The sequence below is a fragment of the Camelus ferus genome, chromosome 34, assembly GCF_009834535.1.
Source record: "Camelus ferus isolate YT-003-E chromosome 34, BCGSAC_Cfer_1.0, whole genome shotgun sequence".
NCBI classification, from domain to species: Eukaryota; Metazoa; Chordata; class Mammalia; order Artiodactyla; family Camelidae; genus Camelus; species Camelus ferus.
The window spans coordinates 6,378,966-6,394,144 of NC_045729.1; the positions used below are offsets into that span (position 1 = coordinate 6,378,966).

At 35.4% G+C, this 15,179-nt stretch overlaps 1 protein-coding gene across 5 annotated transcripts in view; it reads left to right on the forward strand.

Moving 5' to 3' along the window:
• SOX5 (SRY-box transcription factor 5) overlaps positions 1 to 15,179 on the forward strand; it is a 903,217-nt gene that overhangs the window by 297,478 nt on the left and 590,560 nt on the right. For all 5 annotated transcript variants that reach the window (XM_032473064.1, XM_032473061.1, XM_032473062.1 and 2 more), the window contains exon 5: positions 13,259 to 13,326. The gene's annotated coding sequence lies outside the window, so the exon portion shown is untranslated. The remainder of the gene's footprint in view (positions 1 to 13,258; positions 13,327 to 15,179) is intronic.

Here is a 15,179-nt window from a genome sequence, read left to right on the forward strand (position 1 = left end):
GTCTAGTAAATACCAATACTCTACTCAATAACAAAGAGAAAGGGAAGGGGGTGCATTTAAGAGATTGATGCCTACTGAGTTGTGTATGTTACTGGTACTTTCCTATTAAGTCTGATATTCACTCTTTATTTTTCTTTAATTTCTACAACTAACTGGACTCCCTTTTCCCTCTCTCATGCTACTCTTCTTGTCAAGCAAGGAGAATAAATGAAACTATTAATAGTTTTCTAAACCTTGGCAATAATTTGAGTCAATGATGTGAATTCATACCATGAGTCAGTGCATATTCTTTGCCAGTTTCTAAGTCATTATAATTATTAAAAACATAATACATTATAGGAAAATTTTCTTGCTTCCTGGGCCATAGTGTTTTTTCTCTTTAATTTTTGTTCACTACACAAACAATGCCAATAGTGTACCATTTCCTACTAATACATAAATAGCTCCCTGAGAATGTAACTTGCTTTAGGAGTTAACCCTTTAGGAGGCAAGAAAGTAGCACTTATTAAAATTATTTTGTGAAAATGAAATATGTCTATGGAAAGGAAGAAGAGAAAAAGGTAATAGATAATTTCTAATTTATTCAACTAGTGGGTTTTCCAGTGGCCCAAAGTATTAAAGTTTAAAATTTTCTCCTAGCTTCTGCCCTGGATGACCCTGATTCAGTATCTTCCCATGGCTTTTTTTTTGTAAAACTAAGATGTGAAGATGTATGTCATTGTAAAATTGGTTTGCATTGGGCTACTTTAGGCAATTGAATTAAAAAAAAATTGCCCTCCTTGCCATTTTGGCAATAGATAAGGTATAGCTCCAGATTCACATTCTCAAAGGAAGAAAGGGTGGGTGGGAGTAATCCTGAGGTTCACTTTCTGTCTCTGTGTAGAATCTGTGTTCAATTTAATACAATTTTAAGGACACCTACTGTGTGTCTTGGGTAATTCCTTGAGGACATGAGTCACTCCTCTTACCTAAAGACTTTCTGATTAAAAAGGCAAAATTTCATAGAATTTCACAGAGTGCAAGCAATCAGATGATTAAACACACTGAGTAGATAAAAAGCTAGAAGACTAGAGTGATGTAGGGAGTGAGCACGCTGTCTGTTTCTCATGAGAACGAAGGAAATTCAGTGATCCTAAATAGCCTCTGTGTGGGTAAGGTTTTAGTTATGAGATAAGCCAAAGATCACATTATTAAAGAAAGCTGTACCATTGCACTCATCAGTGCTTTTCATCCTGCAGTGACATAGTGAAAAAAATAATAGAGTGGAAAAAAGTCAGTTCCCCTATCAAAAGCTATGAAATATAAGTGTTCCCAGCCAAAGAAGGCAAGATATGGAATTTTTTAAAGAAATGTGGATATATAGAATAAATATGCAACCCTCCTGATAATGTTGGCTGATGAAATGAAATTCACCAACTGTAATTCTGGCACAGAGAGACACACACAGCGCCTGCACACACACACACACACACACACACACACACACCCTCAGCATATCCTTAATCATTTGCTATCTTATTTACATTTCATTTACTAGAGTAAATTCTATCATTTGAACTTTAAAAAAATATATTTCAATATTACTTAGGGGAAAAATAAGAAATAATGTGATTGGCTTTCAAATAGCTTATTACCATTCAAATACTCTCAAGTTAAATTATATTTAAAAAAAAAAAGAAAGAAAGAAAGAAACCGTGTTTCAGCTTCCAAAACATTCTAAATGGAGACTTAGCTCTAAGTAATCAAAATTGCTTTAGTTGTGCAGAGCGGCATTAAAAGCCTTGTCCACTAATTGAGTGAAGCGGGCTACTGAAGCAGCCTCGTCCCCTCATTAGATGATCTTGCAGGCACTGTTTGTCATCTTGCATTGCTGGGCTCAGTCTAACAGTACTGCTGGCTCAAATTAATGGTAATTCATTATGACACACCATGTCCTTCCAGTGAAACAACAATGTGAAGCCCGTAGGGCATCTGTCTGCCACTAGTGCTTCTTTATCGCGTCCCTTCCCACTTTAGTTCAAGCGACCACCTTTGTTTGAGCCTTCTAACTTCTTTAGTTAACTGCTGATCGGAGACAGCAACTTGACTGAACAGTTGCATCCAGTTCCCCTCCACTAATGTTATCAAGGGAGAGAGGGTATCAGACAATAGACCAAGTCAGCCTGGAAACTGATGCCACATTCTGAAGGAAGCAAAGTGCATTCATTTGTAGGGCTTCTTTTCAAGTGCAGATACCTCCCATGTAATAAATCACAGGGAATAGGAATAGAAAATATGAAATGTTCGTAGGTGTGCTGTAAATCCAAAGAGAATGAAAGTGTTCTGACTGTATGAGTTTGGTTATTCAACACATTTGGGAAGACATTTCAGGTTTATGCGATGAGCATTGCTGTTCAGAATGCTGCTTTTCTACTCTGATGAGCACGCAGAATGCGACTGCGAGGGAAACGGTTCCAGCAGTGATGCAACTGCACACTCCTCCCAGCAACTCTCAATTGTATGTTTGTATCTATCAGTTCATTGTGTTGATTCAGATAATTTGTTCTGTCCATGGAAGAATGACTCAACTGCCCGTAAAAGGTGTCTACACAATATCTGGATGCGGCTTTTCTCAGAAACCCTTAAATTGCCCAGGACTGTAGAAAAGGCTGCATGTATTGACCAGTTGACGCCAGTGTTGGAGTTGGTGCTTAGTCAGTGTGAGGTACAGGACAGTTGTAGCACTCAGTGTTTTGCCAAGGCTGAGCCGCATCTCACTGTAGGACATCCGCTCCAAGCAATGTGGGCCTGGTGGGATTTTAACAACATTAAAAGCCTGCCTTCTTACACACCATTTATTGTTTGAAATCCTACAATTAGATTCATTCCTTTGGGTTATATGAAAAAAAAAAAAAAACACTTTTCTTGACATATTCTAATTGTTTAGACTAATTAATAAACTACTGTTAGTTGTTAATCATTTATTCATTTATTTATCTAATGTTTATTTTTGTTAACCCTGTCCCTTCATAAAATACACTCTTACAGAATTCATCAGTTCAAAACTAGTGCTCATTACCTCATTTCACAAAATTCTTGCATAAAATGTAGACATATTTGCCTTTACATGGTAGTTCTTAACGTCTCTTGAGTGAGCGCCTGCTTTCTTCACCAAATCTGCTCCATCCACATGCAGTCTCCATCCACCATTCCGTGAACAGCAACTCCGTCCTTCTGTTTGCTCATTTCAAACACCTGGGAGTCTTCCTTGACTCCTGGCTTTCACTGACACCCAGGTCCAATCCATTTGCAAATCCTATCTCTAAAAAAAATGTATATTCTGAATTCACCACTGCCACTCTGGCTCAAGATGACATAAGTTTTGTCTGGATATTAAAATAGATTCTATCTTTATGCCTACCATTGTCTATTCTTAACATAGTTCTGGAAATAAATGGGGGCATTTTTCTTCATCAGAAGGTCTGGGGATTACTGCTGGCATTTAGTGGGCCGAGTTTGGAGATGCTAAATGACCTGCCATGTGCTTGATGGTCAGGACAAGGAGAAGCTGCCCACCCAAAATGCCAATAGCAACTCTATTGAGAAACACTGAGCCCATGTAAAACTTAAGTCTCAGAATTTCCTACTTCTGCTCAAACCCTCCCAATGGCTGCTGATTTAGCCAGTATCCTTACAGTGGTGTATAGGTCTTACACAATCTGTCCTTCCCCCTCCCTTGCTTGTCTGATCTCAGTTCTTATTACTCTCTCATTCACTGAATGCATTGCACCCAGTCTGAAAATACATGCCTGCATGCTATGCCTGCTGCCTGAAAAGTTTTCCCTGATATGCACGTCTCACTCCCTCACTTCCTTACTCAAATGTCCTTTCTCAGTTGCCCTGCTTAAGATCGCAGATCCTCCTCTCAGATTCCTATCCTCAAGCTGTTTTGTCTCCAAAATACCTGTCACCGTCTAACACATTACGTTACATTCTTGTCTTTCTTCAGTCACCAGATTATAAGCTGCAAAAGAGATTTTTATCTGTTCCCTGCCTCTGTCACATCGCTTAGAACAATATCTAGCATAGAGTAGATGCTCAATAAGTAGTTTTTGTTATTTTTTAATTGAAATGTAGTTGATATATAGTATAAATTACAGGTGTGCAATATAGTGATTCAAATGTTTAAAGGTTATACTCCATTTATAATTATTATAAAATATTTGTTATATTCCTCATGTTGTAAAATATATCCTCATAGCTTATTTGATACATAATAGTTTGTACGTCTTTATCCCCGACCCCTATATTGCTAGTTTTTGAATGAATGAATTTAAACTCATAACAACCTTAGGTAGCATTGAATTGAAGAAATGGAGATTTAAAAGCTGAGAGGCCAGTAGATTTGTCAAGAAACACATGGCTGAGTAAAGAGAGGAATTTACCCCTGTTCTCATGAGTACATTCATTTATTTATCTGCTATTTATTAAATAAACTCCAGTTTAAATCAGGCAATGTTCTAGGTGCTATACGTAAGATGAAACAGTGGACAAAACAGGCGAAGTCACATAACAAACTGGTTTTACAGACGCTAAGTGGGACGCAGGGAGTCAAGGAAAAGGAGGAAGGGGTGGTGACGGGGGGCGTGAGGAGGCCTCCAGTTCTTGTACTTTCCCCACTGTACCCTGACTAGCTGGTTTCCACATTAGTAACAATTATTTTATTTGATATATTTGCATACACCTGAAAAGAAAACAAAATGGGGAATTGACACATGGTCAAGTATCTTTTTTTTTCATATTTATAATGTGTTTTCCTTAACCCCGTATATCCAAAACATTACCATTTCAACACTTAATTGATATGGAAAATAATCAGTGATATAGTTTACATTCTTTTTATCACAACAAATCTTCAAAGTCTGATAGATATTTTTATATTTACACATTTCAACTCAAGAGACCAAAGTTTCATCAGAAATATTTGACCTAGGCTGAGCATTTACAAAATTTCAAGAATCTTTTGAAGTGATTGATCTACGTGGTCCATTGGAAAGGAAATGGATTTTGATGTCAGGCCATCTTGGGTTCACATCCCAGCTTTGCCACATGAAGACTATCTGACCCTGGGCAACTAAGTTCAAGTATCCTCATTTGTTACATGTCAATAACACACACTTCATACGGTGGTTGTGAAGTAAAGAGCCAGTGTAGATAAGGTGTGTAATACATAATAAAATAAGGTCAGTAAGTGGTTTTTAAAAAGAATTTTGGCTACTGCACAGGAAGTGGACCTGAATAGGTTACCCGAGGGGGTGTCTTGAGTGCTGAGGGATATGTAGAGGAAGATGGGGTTATCGGGAGGGCACTAGGTGCCAACTCAGAACATTTGCAAAAACCCCTTTGTGTCCCGCACCCAAATCTCAATATACAGTTTGTATAAAAGTTTTGTTGTTCTGTTTAATAATATTTTGTTATTATGGAAGTTATATAATTTATTGGAGAAATATTTAGAAAATGTAGATTAGGAAAAGAAGAAAATAAGACATTTTTGTAATACTAAAATTAACATTGTTAACATTTTGGCATTTATCCTTTGAGTCATTTTTGTATCTTGTGTGTGTGTGTGTGTGTGTGTGTGTGTGTGTGTGTGTATTATTGGTTATATAAACTATAGCTCTTTTGCCAATTAACCAAATTAATATTTTGGAACCAAATTAGTGTTTAGGAATTTAGGCAACTGGAGTCACAGGAATGTGTGTTTGGATCAGAGCTCTGTTAATTTCCTTAGCAGATTAGGTGATCTGTATTTTATTTAACCAATGCCCTGTCATTAGCCATTTGAAGTCATTTCTCTTTAATTTTATTTATATTTTTAGGTAAATGTATTTGTGCATAAATTTTTCTTGTTTTTAGAAGTATTTCCTCAGGATATGTTTTTCAGAAATGAAATTATATATGAATACGTGTAAGATTGCTGTTATATGTGATCCGAATTTTTTTTTAAAAAATTGAACCACTTTTAACTTTCATTAGCCATGTATGAAAGGCCCCACTTTATCATACCTTTTCAGCATGGGGTATTATAATAAAAACTTGTGCATGTTAACTTGACATAACCCATAAATGGATACTTCTATGTCTATGCTAAGTTACTACCTGTAAGTCCCGTGAAATGAGAAGTTCCTCAGTATCCCTTAGAGGGTTAGGAGGACTTTGCTGAGAAGGTATAATGATTGGATTGAATCTGGAGGGAAGAGTAGGTAGAGAAGAATGACAGAACATGATCACGTTGTCTCCTGCATAGGGTTTGAGACTTGAGCAAGGAGAACAGTCAAGGAAAGGATCACTCATCATGGTCCAGGTAAGAGAAGAACATTAATGTGGAGGAGGGCAGTAGCTACTGGAAATGGAGAGGAAAGGACCGATTTTAGAAATATTTAAGAGATGGGGTGAGGTTGAGTCAGTGGCCAATTAGATGCAAAAAGTGAGGGAAAGGAGACTGCCTCCAGTCTTTTCCTGAGGAGTTCTTAATTTAAGAGTTCTAAATTTATATATACATCACTCATTTATTTACCATATTCTGAGTTCAGTGAACTTAGAAAACCTGAATTACAGCAAACAAAGACTATCCCCGTTCACTTGTTAGACAACTTGTTAGGCAACTGTTGTTTTGTCTTGCAGCACGCCTTACCACCCTCCTTCTAGAAAGAGCACCCCCTACACACACACATACACCCTTTCTTCTGGGAGAACTGTTTCTTCATTATCTGGCCATCACAAAGTCATGTGATACAGTCTTGGGCAGTCCTGGAGCTTCATTCTGCTGGCCATCATGAGTGACATAGAGAAAGCACTCTAGTTTTTCCAATGTGTATACAAACACATTTTCACCTGTGACATTTCACTTCCCATTGAATACTCATTAAAATTTAAAGTACCTGTACATGCTCTTGCTATGGCATGAAAAGATTATGATAAGAATAATAAGACAAGCTAACATTGAGTACCTACAAGTGGTACTCGGTGGACCGAGCACTCATGCTCTTGACATGCGTTAACTTATTTGGTTCTGTTAACCACCCGTAAGGCATGGATTATTGTAATTCTCATTTAACAGATGAGGAAATGGAGGAACCAAGACATAACGTCACTTCCTAGTGGCCATGCGTATGCGCTGGAGCTGGGATAGACGGAGTCAACACATTCTTGAGGAGATGTGACATTTTCATTCATTATCATAAAAACCAATACCAATAAGTAAGCATATCTTCTATAATGTTAAACTGCACTTGCAATTACTCAGAATTTCCTCAGAACAAACTAAGTTTGTTAATCTTCTATTTTTACTTGGTAATTAGTTAATTAGTGTGGTAATCAACTCTATAAATGCTATTTCTATTTAGTGATAATGATGATGCCATGTTATGTGTATCCGGTATGGATCATCTCACTTCCTATGTTACCACTGGAAATTTCTACCTTATGTAATTTTCACCTTACTTAATTTATTTATACATATTATAATGTCTACTGTACTGTTAATTCCTAAAATGCAGAATTTATATGTGATTAATCTTCTTAGCCTTCAAAGGAGGCAGAAAAAAGAAATTAACTTTTATTATTGGGTTCTGTAACATTTATTTATTTAATTAATTCTCACTCTAAAAGTGAGAAAACTAAGGTTCAGAAAGGTTTTACAACCTGTAATAAGTCAAGGCCTGAACTCAATCTCAAGTCTAGATGGTCTCAAAACACGTGTTCTTTTTATTTCTCCATTCTGCCTTGTTACAGATATAGTATCTTATGATAAACACTCAGTAACTTTTTGCTGAATAAATGATTAGATAAATAGATAGATGGTTGCCATTCAGCAGATCCCCAGCTTAACTCAAAGCAACATGCACACAGTTCAGAGCAGAAGGGAGCAGACCTTATTTTAATTTCAATAGCAGAAAATATACCTGAGTAGTCAAACTTGTATTAAATAACAAAGAGTCTGGGCATTGTGGTTTGTGTAACTGGAATTGATCAGATTGCTTAATCATGTAACTCTTACCATCATGAAATTGGGTACATATGAGGTAGTCCCATAGGATAATGTAGCCTCTGAGTATTTGTTTAAATGAATTGGGAAAGTTCAAGTTTATGTCACTGAAACTTGATATTTTCAAAGTATATGTTTTCTCATATGCTTATCTAGTTTTGTTTGGCAGCTAAAGTATTCTTTTATAACAGTCATTCTTAAATAGAGACACCTACAATCACTAAAAAATGTCTATATGATTTACAGCTTTTAACAAATTGTATTCTAAACTATCACCATATTTTGGATTAAAAATTTTTTTCTATACTACCAGCCCTGGAAAAATGAAAATTATACTTGGATTGTATTATAATACTTGAGTTCTTTTGAAAGGCTAATCTCTGAAGACTAGTTTAAAAGTAGAGCATCTTCCTATGATTTTATTATTGGTGTTTAATCTTGTCATGCCATGAATGTTACCTGTCAAAGAATAATCCATCAAAATATAAAATTTCTTTCTATTATCTTAACATGAACTTTTTCATGCAGATATGGGTACTTTTCCTTGTAAAAATGGGAATAATATCTTAATGTGTCTTTATTTATGTACTTTTTAAAAAAACGGCTTTTTTGAGTTATCATTTATATGGTGTATAATCCACTCATTTAAAGCTTGCAATTCAGTGTTTTTGAGTAAATTCAAGGAGTTGTTCAGTGTCACCACGGTATAGTTTTAGGACATTTTCATCTAACAAAAAGAAGCTGCATATTCACTAACGGTAATGCCCCATTACCCCACGTTTCCTTTCCCTGTAATTCTAAGTAACCAATAATCTGCTCTATGTCTCTATAGATTCACCTATCCTGGACATTTCTTATAAATGAAGAGATACAATATATGATCTTTTGTTACTGGCTTCTTTCATTTGGGCTAATATTTTCAAGGTTCATCCATGTTGTAACATGTACTTCATTCCTTTTTATAGCTGAATAACGTCTCATTGTATGGATGTATTACATTTTGTTTATCCGTTCATAGAGAGACATGTTGATAGACATTTAGATTGTTACGCATTTTGGCTATTATAATTACTGCTGCCAAGGACATTCAGATACCCCTTTTTGTATGGGCATTTGTTTCATTTTTCTGGTGTGTGTACAGAGGGGTGGAATTGCTGGGTCATATGGTAACTCTGTATGTAACCTTTAAGGAACTGCTGAACTATTTTCCAAAGCACCTGCAGAATTTCACATTCTTTCCAGTGATGTACAAGGGCAAATTTCTCTACATCGTCACCAGCACTTGTTATTATCGTTTCTTTTTAATAGCCATCCTAGTGGATGTGAAGTGGTATTGTGGTTTTGACTTGGTTTACCTAATGGATAATGTTGTTGAGTATATTTCATGTGCTAATTGACCATTTTAATATCTTCTCTGTTAAAACATCTATTCAGATTCTTTGCCCATTTTTATTGGGTTTCTTGACTTTTTAATATAGAGTTGTAAGAGTTCTTCTATATTTTGGATATAAGTCCTTTATCAGATCTATGATTTGCAAATATTTTCTCCCATTCTATATGTTGTCTTTTCACATTCTTGATGGTATACTTTGAAACACAAAGGTTTTGTATTTTGAGTCCAATTTATCTCTTTTTGTTTGTTTTTGTTACTCGTTTTTATCTGTTGGTGTTGTATTTGAGAAACCATTGCCAAACTCAAGGTTACAAATATTTATGCTTTCTTCTAAGAGTTTTATAGTTTCAGCTCTTACATTCAATTGTATGTTCCATTTTGAGTTAATTTCTAATTTTTTATTGAAGTATAGTTGATCTATAGTGTTGTGTTAATTTCTGGTATACAGCATACTGATTCTGTTATATATAAATATATATATTCTTTTTCATTACAGGTTATTGCAAGGTATTGAATATAGTTCCCTGTACTATACAATAGGACTTTGTTGTTTATCTGTTTTATATTTTTTGTATCTGCTAATCCCAAACTCCTAATTTATTCCCCCTCCCTGTTCCCCTTTGGTAGCCATAAGTTCATTTTCTATGTCTGTAAGTCTGTATCTGTTTTGTAAATAAGTTCATTTGTATCATTTTTTTTTGGATTCTGCATATAAGTGATACATGATATTTGTCTTTCTCTGTCTGCCTTACTTAGTGTGATAATCTCCAGGTATATCCAGGTTGCAGTAAATAACATTATTTCATTCTTTTTTGTGGCTGAGTAGTAGTCCATTATATATGTATATACCACGTCTTCTTTATCCACTCATCTGTCAATGGACATTTAGATTGCTTCCATGTCTTGGCTATTGTAAATAGTGCAGCTGTGAACACTGAGGTACATGTATCTTTTCGAATTAGAGTTTTCTCAGGACATATGCCCAGGAGTGGGATTGTTGGATCATGTGGTAAGTCTATTTTTAGTCTTTTGAGGAGTCTCCATACTGTTTTCCATAATGGCTGCACCAAACTACATTCCCACCAGCAGTTTAGGGGGGTTCCCTTTTCTCCACACCCTCTCCAGCATTTATCGTTTGTGGACTTTTGAATGATGGCCATTCTGCCTGGTGTAAGGTGATACCTCACTGCAGTTTTGATTTGCATTTCTCCGATAGTTAGTGATATTGAGCATTTTATCATGTGCCTGTTGACCATTTGTATGTTTTCATTGGAGAATTGCTTGTTTAGGTCCTCTGCCCATTTTTGGATTGGGTTGTTTGTTTTTTTAAATTATTAAGTTACATGAGCTGTTTATCTATTCTGGAAATTAAACCCTTGTCAGTCTCATCTTTTGCAAATATTTTCTCCCATTCCATAGGTTGTCCTTTTGTTTTGCTTATGGTTTTCTTTGCTGTGCAAAAGCTTGTAAGTATAGGCCCTATTTGTTTATTTTTGCTTTTATTTCTATTTCCTGGTTAGACTGCCCTAGGAGAACATTGATTACCGTAGCTTTGTCTTCAGTTTAGAAGCTGTGAAGGGTGCATTCCTCCACTTTTTTCCTTTCTCAGGATTGTTGTAGCTATATTGGATCCCTTGCATTTCCAAATGAATTTTAGGAGCAGCTTGCCAGTTTTTACCAAAAATGCCAGCTGAAATTTTGATAGGAATTGTGTTGAATCTGTAGATCGACTTGGGGAGTATTGTCATATTAAGAATATTAAGTTTTCGGATCAATGAATGTGAAATGCCTATTCACCTTTTAAGATATTCCTTCATTTCCTTCAATGGTGTTTTAGTTTTTAATGTATAAGTCTTCACTTACTAAATTTATGCTCAAGTATTTTGGGTTTTTTTCCCATTCTATTGTAAATAGAATTGTTTTCTTAATTTTATTTTGGGGAAGTTTATTGCTAGTATTTTTATATGTTGATCAAATATCCTATAACCCTACTTGTTCATTAGTTTTAGTAGTTTTTTTAGTGAATTATGTAGGATTTTCTAAATAAAAATAACATTATCTACACATAGAGTTTTACTTCTTCCTTTCCAACCTGGATGTATTTTATTTCTTTTCTTTCCTAATAAACCTGGTTATAACCTCCAGTACAATGTTGGGTAGAAGTGGTATGTGTGGAGACCCTTGTCTTACTCCTGATCATAAGGGGAAAGCAGTCAGTCTTTTACTACTAAATATGATAGTTGTGGGGGTTTCATAGATGCCTTTTATAGGGTTGAGGAAGTTCCCTTTTATTGCTAGTTTTTGAATGTTTATATCATGAAAGGGTGTTGGATTGTGTCAGATCTATTGAGATGATTGTATGGCTTTGTCTTTTACTTTATTAGTATGGTATGTTATGTTACTTGATATTTAGATGTTATGCCAACTTTTCATTCTTAGGATAAATCCTGCTTGGCCTTGGTGTAATAATTCCTTTTACTATTTGATATCTGTTCAGAGAATTTATGTACCCTAGAATTCAACACAAATTATTGAGATTTTTAAGAATGAAAAGTCTTATATAAACTAATAACCAAGAGTAATACAAGTGAGTTGGCCCTAGATCACCTCTAAATCTCTGGCTCTAGTGTGTTAGAACAATATCCCAGAGGTAGAATTGTATTATTTAAGTTTTGAAGTCTTATTTAAAATGCTGATCACATAATCTGGTTGATGATACGGATAACTAACTCTCCCATCCTAGAGCAGAACATTTTATATGTTATATTTGTACAAATTTGGTAATCATGTTGCAAGATAACAAAAATCATTAATACGTGTTAAAGCATTTTGAAACCATAGAATTTAATCATTTTGGGGTCAAAACTTAAAAACCTCTCCTCATAAAAGTTGTTCTACATTCATAAATAAATAAAATAAATTGTGATAAAATAGTTATATGTATTGAAAATTTTTTGAGTTTTTGGATTCTTGTCAAGCCTGTGGTACCATTTTACAGATCAAGAAGATAAACCTTCAAAGAGGTTAGATAAATTTCTAAAGACATAAAGCTCTTCTGCCACGAGACCAGTGATTAAACTGTGGTCTTTATGACACTGGAGTCTGGCTCACATAAAGTGACTGAGTATAAATACGATGTTTCTGTTTTTATTTTGCTGTTTTTGTTGTTATTGTTTTAACCAAGAAATTATCCAGGGAGTTTGTAAACCCTTTATTTTTGAACAACTTAGTATCTAGTATAATGTAGTACTGTCCTTTGATAAGTGTTCATCTGTAAATACATTTTAATGCCCACTAACAAGTTATCCATACAGTATTTCAGTTGTAAGTAATATCACATTATAAGTATATTTTAAGTCAACCGTCATGGACCATAAGGATGGCTGGAATTGTTTCTTTCAATAGAACTGGGCCTGCGGGGATTGTAGGCTACATGCACACAAATGTGCTTACATTAGCAAATTAATAATATAAAGATTTAAAAAAGTGATTTAATTGATACAGCTTCAGTATAACTAGTTCACATTTTTTTTTACAAAATTCGACTGTCACTATAACTTGACTGTCATCTATAAATGTTTGTTTTTTCAGTTATTCAATTATTACATTCATTATTCATTTTTCAGCAATTAACTCGCATTATCTTAGGAGTCTGATACTGTTGTGTGGCTATGAATCTGGTCTAGAAAAAATTTTACAGTGAAATTACTTAATATTTCTTCCAAAGTTATATAGTAGAAATCTTATTTTAACTCTTTTCATAATGTTTCATTTTTTTCACCAATTTTGGAGTTACTTCAGTTTCTCATTAAATACTTTTCTTTCATTTTTTTCCTTAGCATTGTGAGAAATAGATAATATCGAGGACAGCAGGAGTGGGAGAGATTGGACCGGAAGACTCTAGCAGGTCAGGACGTTGCATTCTCATTTGCTTATCATTCTTTTGTCATTAATTCTGGAGTTCTCAGTCTTTCGCTGCTTGTTTATTTCTTGTTCGTGCTTCCTTGGTGTGGATTTCAGTTTTGCAAATAACAAATGGAACCTTTATATAATAAGTTCATCGTTTGGGTATTCTCTTTTTAGGATTTGAGATGAAAAAATAATTTGAAGAGATTTTCAGGAATAGAAGAAAATTTCCTACCTAATAAGATACGTAGTTAACTTGATTTCTCTTTTTCTTTTTATTATATAAACTGTTTTAAAATGAAGACTTTTTGATGACTTTTCCAGAATCAAAACCTTCAAACGTGCAACGTGTTATTATTAATTATGTAATTGTAGTGGAACAACACTTGGGTCATGAACGTCAAGTTTCCTTTTTCTCTGCTTTGTTCTCTGGACGCAGAGGTACCTCTGAAAGCCCTTGATACTCTTCAGAGTCCATCTGTTTAATGCTGCTTTTAACTACTCAGTGTTGACTACCATGTGTAAAATGAAGGTTAATTAAGACAGACGGTTTCTATGTAGACAGAGAAATGCCAACAGTCGAAGGGTCTGCTGTGAGCCTGTGTCAGTCACTGTGGGAGGGTCCGTGTTAGTCACACTCCTCAGTGAGCTGGAGCCACACGGGCCTTTGCAGTCTCCATTGCCCTGAGTGTCACCATGAGGGACTGACGGCTCTGTGTTCATCTCCTGCTTCAGAGAAGTGTCCCAGCTGTCTTACAGGATGATGACAACTCTCACTACTATTGGTTAGTTATTTATGGTAGCTTCGGGATCCTCTCCATTTCTGTTACCCCTCCAGTGTTACCACTTCCACAGTTCTCCTGGGGTTTGGCTTAGCTCCCCCGCATTCAGGCCTCCTGGAGAGCACCTACTAGTGTTTTTTTTTTTTTTTTTTCTCCAGTTTTCATCACATAGAGAGATAAATGGCTTTGTCCTTCTGATCGCATCTTGTCAAGTGATATGGCTTATTCAGAACGGAACTAAGCTAAGTTCTCTGCCTGGATGCTTCAGGGATTTAGCTATTTCCTAGCATTAGGGACTAGACAGATTATTATTGTTATGTATCTTGAGAGACCACTACCCTCCAGCTTAAAAGAAAGATAATTTCAAGTATCTTGATGATGCATTGCATATGCTTAGGTCTCTGCTCTCAGCTAAATTAGGTAAGCGTCCTGCAAAAAGCTGTGTTTACAAAGATACGCCCAGGTAATTGCGTTTGTCAGTATGTCTGCACTGATTCTTGCAGAGTTGAGAACCACTTTTGTGTGATACTTTCATAAAGAGTTTTCTGATAGTAAACATCCCTCAGTTTTCAGTTTACAAATGTAATTGAACTAAACATTAAAAAGAAATAGTTAGAGGCCAAAAGAGGTAGATTTTCTTGGCATTCTGCTGTTGTGTGTATGTTGATCTTAAACTGAATGCAACTGTTTATGTTTTGCAAGTTCGGAAGCAAAATCAAGAAGGAAGAGACAAACATCTCAGAGACCCCATGCAGTTGTGAGGGACAGAAGGAACCTCAATCCAGTCCACATACTTTACAAACCCAAATTGCCTCCCACTGTCACACGAAGTATTAGTTAACAGAGATAAATCTGTGTTTCTTGATGCCCCGTGTGCTATGGAACACAAACAGCTCTGCACACAACATTATACGCATACGTAAAAATTCTCATCATTTGCCATCTTCACCGGTTTATAATTTGATAAAGAATATCGTCGATACTAGTACTTTATTCTGGATTGTACTGATATTCAAAGAAATCAGGAACTTTAAGTTTCTTTTTTACTATTGTTTATCTGGAGAAGTTTCCT